The sequence below is a fragment of the Colobus angolensis genome, unplaced genomic scaffold (genome assembly GCF_000951035.1).
Source record: "Colobus angolensis palliatus isolate OR3802 unplaced genomic scaffold, Cang.pa_1.0 Scaffold312, whole genome shotgun sequence".
NCBI classification, from domain to species: domain Eukaryota; kingdom Metazoa; phylum Chordata; class Mammalia; order Primates; family Cercopithecidae; genus Colobus; species Colobus angolensis.
The window spans coordinates 803,415-810,485 of NW_012116400.1; positions in this window are offsets into that span (position 1 = coordinate 803,415).

Consider the following 7,071-nt stretch of genomic DNA (forward strand, 5'->3'; position numbering starts at 1 on the left):
TATTTATTTTTATCAGTTTTGGGAAATTTTTAGCCATCATCTCCAGAAATAATATTTCAGCTTCATTTTCTTTTCTGTCCTGGGACTTCAATTACGTGAATGTCTAACCATTTGACTATGTCCTACCTGTCTCTTAGTCTCTGTTCTATTTTTTTGGTCTGTGTTTCAATTATATATTTTTTATTGACTTATCTTTGAGTTTAATTGTTTTCTGTTTTGCCAAACCTGCTAATGTGTCTAATAAATTTTTAATTTTATTTATTGTATTTCTCAGTTCTGGAGTGTTTATTTGTATTATTGATTCCAATTATTTGTTGAAGTTGTCTTTTCCTTCATTTTTATCTCTTGTTTTAACATTTATATTATTTAAAGTCTTAACTCTGTGTATCACCTGTGGATCTGCTTTAGTGTTGTTTTTCCTCTTGACTATTTGTCACATTTCTTATCTTTTCACATATCTAATATATATGTATTTACTATGCACCGGATTTGTGTATAAAAGAATAAATGTTGATGATTTTATTTTTCTCCAGAGAGTGATGGGCAAATAAGTTTAATTAGGCCTGTGTTAAGGCTGTCTTGAGCTTATGCTTCATTTTCTTTTGGTTCCAAATGTCTCAAAGATGACACTTGTTGAATGTTTGTTGTAGGTTGCTCCTCAAAGCCAGACTTTGTTTCTTAAGCACCAGAAATTGTGGGTGACTTTATGTTGCCTTTTCTTCTTAGCCCTCTAGCCTCTCATCCTACTCCTGGACTCAATAAATTTCTCATTCAGAAAACTGGGATATGATCTTGGTGATCCTCTAGATTCCAATTCACATTCCAGCCCCTATGAAGTTATCAAAAACTCCACTTGTTTTTCTTTTCCCAAAAGACATTTTCTTCTATAGCAAGTTCAATTTTAAATCAAACAGATGCCTCCAAGGTAGAAAAGAAGCATTCATATCAGCTCACCTAAGACTTTATCCTCTGTCATATTAAATTCAGTTAGTTTTCTTTGCTTCAATAGACATTCAATGCCATTAACAACATGACTTTTACAGTGATGTTGATTACTTACTTTGATCTATTTTTTTCCATAATTGTTGTGTGAGCTTGTTTCTACCTATTACATCCTACCCAGGTCCAGAAGTTGGAAAAATATGTAAAAATAAAGTAGGATACCTAAAGAGTAATTTTTTATCTTGCTAGATTGCTTTGGATTATATTCTCAGATTCTGAGGAGTTATCTACCTCTGACTTTAGTGATTTTTGTCATAAAATTTTGAGAAGAATTGCTTTGTTTAATTATTCAGCTGCAGTTTTTTATATACAGTTTTGGTATAATTAGGCCTGTCTTGGTGTATTGTGTTGTAGGCATTTCAAAACCAGGAAACAAAAACATAAGAAAAGGTGAGAAATTATAATAGGTTAGTGAAAGCCCTTTGTAAATTATAAAGCATCATAAAAATGTTAAGTGGCATAATTATCTTTGAAGCTACAAATAGTATCCTACAATTTCTTTTCTTTTTAAACTATTACTACAAATGTAATTTACTGGGTGAAGACTGAGATCAGATATATTTGGACTGAAGATTATAGAAGCTTAGGAAAATCATTAGGGTCCAAAATGTATATCAAATATATATTACAGCCTTCCCAAAACCTATATATTTTATAAATAATCAGAGCAAAATTTATTTTAACATTATACCTTAGGCAACAACATAACTTTGTATTACTAAGAGTGATAAAACTCTAACTCTGCTAGAACATTGACTGCTTGGGGAGAGCAAATTGAATCTGACAAAATTTTGATTGCAATACAAATACACAACATTTATTGAGAACCTGTTATGATTTCATCATTGTTCTGGGCCTCTTAGGTGCCCAGACACTTTAAGTAAACCCTGAGCCATTATTTTAGCCTCTTTCTGCTTTGACAACTGTTACCCTTCCAATTATTCTTTTAAAATGTCTCTTAGACTATATCTTTGCCTGCCTCAAGTTTGGCTGCTCCATTTAATCAAACAACTTTTGTATTTCAGATAGACTTGAGTGAGTTGAAAAATAACTTTTCTACAATATCCACTTATAGTGTTCTTGATGTCATCTCTTAAATTTTGATTCCACTCTGTCATTTCTGTGTATTTTCTACTTTATGTACTTCTACACACTGTGTGTATCCACGTGTGTATGTGTTCCGGTGTGTGTGTGAGTAGAGGCACTAATAAAATCCCAATAGCTCAGCTGAATAAGTAATAACATCCTTTGTCCTTCGAGTTGAGTGTTAAGAGTTCCCAGCTGTTTCACAGTATTTCCTCATTCTATCCTCACAACCGTTCCTTGTACAAAATTGGTTAGGAATAGAAACACTTTTAGATAGCAATTATTTGCTCATTGAAGATTAAAATAACGAACAATCTCAAAGTGTTTTGTTCATATTCATTGTCCAAGCTAACAGGGTTTAGACCCTAACAATATTGTCTTCTATAGATTCTAAAATGTGAGAACCTATGATAGACTGTTTGACTTTTTGTGCTCAATTCAACAAATGATGGCAGCTGGTAAAAGTGATAATCTCAATTACTCATTTTTTTTTTCCATGAATGCAAATGGAGGTAGAGAAAACATCATTTGTAAGATAACTATGGTTTAGCACACTATCTCATACTAAGATATTTCCATCAATAGTCCCCATTGCCCTACCATTCCCAAGACATTTACACTCTAAATTACACAGTGTGGTACTATGCAAACATCAGCATTAAAATAAATGCTCTAGTGCACTATTTCAACTAGTTGTGGTCTCTAAGCTACTGCTGTATAGCTATTCTTGATTCTTTGTTGCATTGGTAACTAATGTCTGGATGGTGGTTATTTTTATTTTGTGTTTCAGTTTATACAGGGACACAGGGTGAGGGAGGCCAGAAGCACCAGTATACTTGGCAGCACTTGGCTGGGATGACAGGAAACCTGAGGGAATGGAATGGGGATGCCTCAGACAAAGCTGGTTATCCTTGAATTTCACAATTTTCTTGGGTAGTCTGTCTCTTTTTCTGACTCTCCTGTCCATGATCAGACAGACCTCTGTTCCTCAGAGGTTGCTGTTGGCTACAGGATGTGAACACATCACTGCTCTTTGCTCAAGGTAGGAGAAAGTCCTATAGTTCTAGAAATGTTCATTTCTGAGCTCTACTAGGCTTAGAGCTCCTCCTTGGCCTGACTTCCCTTCCATGCATGCAGTCCATACCCATGCCTCAGCTACTTCTCTAAGATTAAACCAGCAAGTGTAATGCTTCCCTGTGTTTTAATGTCTTGACTGTGAGTGAAGATGGCTCCATTTTTAGGTAGCACTGGAATCTGTGGAAGGATGACTCTGACTTGGATTTTCACAAATCTTTCAAGTTCTTCTTTTTCCTTCTAGGAGGAAGCCACTAAATACATACCTTACCCTCTTTCTTAATTTACCTTTTGGAGAACTCTTTCGCTTTGATGAAAACTGTCATCTTGCTCACAAGGGTTTCTGCTAATTAGAGTCCTGGTATCTAAAGCTTCAGGCCCAAAATATCCAGGAAAAGAAAATAGTTCAACTGAAGAGGGAGACAGTGCCTTAGGAGAACAGAGGATGGAGAATACTGAGCAGAAGATGTGAGGTGAGGGCATCCCACCCTAGAGGAAAGTGCCAACTTGCCATGGATAGAGAATTAACAGAGACCCTTGTGAACGTGATAGTCCATTTATTCTTTTAGTTCTGAGACCTTTTTTACTTTACATATTTTGGGGCTATGCTATTATATGTAAGTTTGAATTGTTATGCCTTCCTGTTGAAATTACTTTCTCAAGTGATACTCTTGTCTTGAAGTCTGTGATATCAGATACTATATCTGATTCTGAATCTATGCAATTTACCTTAAACCATGGCTCTCCATAGGCTATTGGTATGGTCTGGACCGCCTCTGTGAAGCAGGACAAATAAACTTTGATAATTTATGGGCGAGCCATTTGCAGAAACTTATAAATTCCAGGTCAAATTTAATTTGACTTCTAGCACACCACTAGCTGGCTTTCAACACGAGCCAATTGAGAATAAAAACTCATTCTGAAAAGCCAAATTATAATTAGAAAGTTAATTTGCTCACCCTCAAAATCGCATAATGAATACTAAAGCCAAATATAAATTACCTTTGTATTATCCTTAATTTTGAACTCTTATCCCCTTGATTCCTTTATTAATACAGATAATTAAGAGTTGAGTATATAAGAATGCGACAGTAATCTTAATCTTCACCTTGTCTAAATAGAATCATTTATTAGAAACTATCTTTGAGGTAGCATTCAGGTATTTGGAGCCAGACATCTCTGTGGTGAATACAGTAAGGACTGTACTAAACATTTTTAATAGGTGGGATTGGACCACCTTAATAAGTGGGATTGGACCACCTTTGAGGATCAAAATTATTTGTGAAGATGGGAGAAGTGGCTTGCAATGAGTACTATCTGGTTGCTAAGAGTTTATCTCCATTGCTACTAATTACACAGGTTTTCTGGGCTGGGTGTTCCCAATCTGTTACACAAACAGTTAACAAAGAAACTTAGCTTATGGAATCTCAAAATAGCAGGCCAGTGGGTGTTAAAATTTTATTTGGCATAATTTCAAGCCAACTGCACTAGTCAAGTCATCAGAGACCAGAGAGGATGACAGAAAAATTGACGGTATCTTTTCTTGCCCTGATGTATTCAAATACTAAGACCTTACATCTATCTTTACTCAGATTTCATTTTCTGTATTTTTTTCTCCAGATATATAAATCACCAAGTCCTCTACCTTACAAATCTTAAAACCATAGGGAAAATTAAAAATAGCTAATATTAACATAAATGTTAGGGAACTCCAGCCTAGATGATGATGGGGAATCACGGGGAGGGGGGAGGGGGGAGGGATTGCATTGGGAGTTATACCTGATGTAAATGATGAGTTGATGTGTGCTGACGAGTTGATGGGTGCAGCACACCAACATGGCACAGGTATACATATGTGACAAACCTGCACGTTATGCACATGTACCCTAGAACTTGAAGAATAATAATAATAATAAAAAAAATTAAAAAAAAGAAAAAAAAAGAAAAAAAAAGAAAAAAAAAAGAGAGAGAAATCACCTCTCAGTTAAAAGGCTCATTGAATGCTGTTTCCCTGATTCCACTATTTTTGTTTCCACTTCTGAAAAATTCAGACTTTTGGATATCCTTAGCCTTATTGATGAGCCTGTCTTTAAACTGATAATCCTCATTAATGGCAGCTTTGGATGGAAAGCTTTAGTGGGAGAATGAAGCCTCCATGTAATGCATCCACTTTCTTAAAAAAAAAAGGTTTCAAACATACGGCAAGTGTGGCCATTGAATTAACTTTCCATTCAAGAGCAAATCAAAGGTAATAAAGATCAAGGTTTTTTCAATGCATAAAGAATCTAGAAGTAAGACTGAATCTCCCTTATGTATGCATTAATTTGCATTCTTAGTAATGGAACAGAATCTTATGAACATTTTAGCACATGATTAGGTTGGAAAACAGAAACATAGAGCTTGTCCTGTTTCCATCATACATATGCTGTTGTCCACGCAGTGATATCAAGGTGAATTATTTGAGTGTACAAGGGGCCATTTTCCACAGAGATTTATTAAAAATCTGAGGTTGGACTCCAGTGGTCATGGCTGTGACAGAGACAAGAAAGTATGGAGTCTTATTCCCACATCAGTGGTTAGTTTCCTAAAATTTCCACACAGCAACCTGCTTTTATGAACTTTAAAACAAAGGCACTTGCTAAGCTCTATGATTATGGGACTGCTGAGAGGTGCACAAGCATGGTTATGAAAGTTATGTTTGTATTCCACCACATCTTCCTCCAAAATCATTGTTGCTTTGTCATGTTCCATGGAAATTACACAGTCACAGAATGTAAACATTAAACAAAAGTGAAAAATGCTCTCCTTGTTCTATCAGACTTTCTGCTCCTTGTAATTCACTGCCTTGTTTTCACTTTATAGAAATTGTGGAAGTCGAACCAGACCCTTAAGCGGCCTCTCCCCCAGTTCAGGGTCAAATCAACTCAAATTCTCCTCTCACACAGAACTGTTTTTATTAACCTGTTTCTACCTCTGCAGCTTTTGTACATCACATTCTTTCAGCAATTTTATTTCTATAAAATTCTTTGACAGAAGATGGCCGAATAGGAACAGCTCCAGTCTCCAACTCCCAGCGTGAGCGACACAGAAGACTGGTGATTTCTGCATTTTCAACTGAGGTACTGGGGTCATCTCACTAGGGAGTGCCGGACAATCAGTGCTGGTCAGCTGCTGCAGCCCGATCAGTGAGAGCTGAAGCAGGGTGAGGCATTGCCTCATCTGGGAAGCCCAAGGGGGAAGGGAATCCCTTTTCCTAGCCAGGGGAACTGAGATTACACAACACCTGGAAAATCGGGTAACTCCCACCCCAATACTGTGCTTTAAGCAAATGGGCACACCAGGAGATTATACCCCACACCTGGCCAGGAGGGTCCCACGCCCACGGAGCCTCCCACATTGCTAGCACAGCAGTCTGCGATCTAACCGCAAGGCAGCAGCGAGGCTGGGGTAGGGGCACGCACCATTGCTGAGGCTTAAGTAGGTAAACAAAGCCGCTGGAAAGCTCGAACTGGGTGGAGCTCACAGCAGCTCAAGGAAATCTGCCTGTCTCTGTAGACTACACCTCTGGGGACAGGGCACAGCTAAACAACAACAACAAAAAAAGCAGCAGAAACCTGCAGATGCAAACAACTCTGTGTGACAGCTTTGAAGAGAGCAGTGGATCTCCCAACATGGAGGGTGAGATCAGGGAAGGGACAGACTGCCTGCTCAAGTGGGTCCCTGACCCCTGAGTAGCCTAACTGGGAGACATCCCCGACTAGGGGCAGTTTGACACCCCACACCTCAAAGGGTGGAATACACCCCTAAGAGGAACCTTCCAAAGTAAGAATCAGACAGGTACACTCACTGTTCAGCAATATTCTATCTTCTGCAACCTCTGCTGCTGATACCCAGGCAAACAGGGTCTGG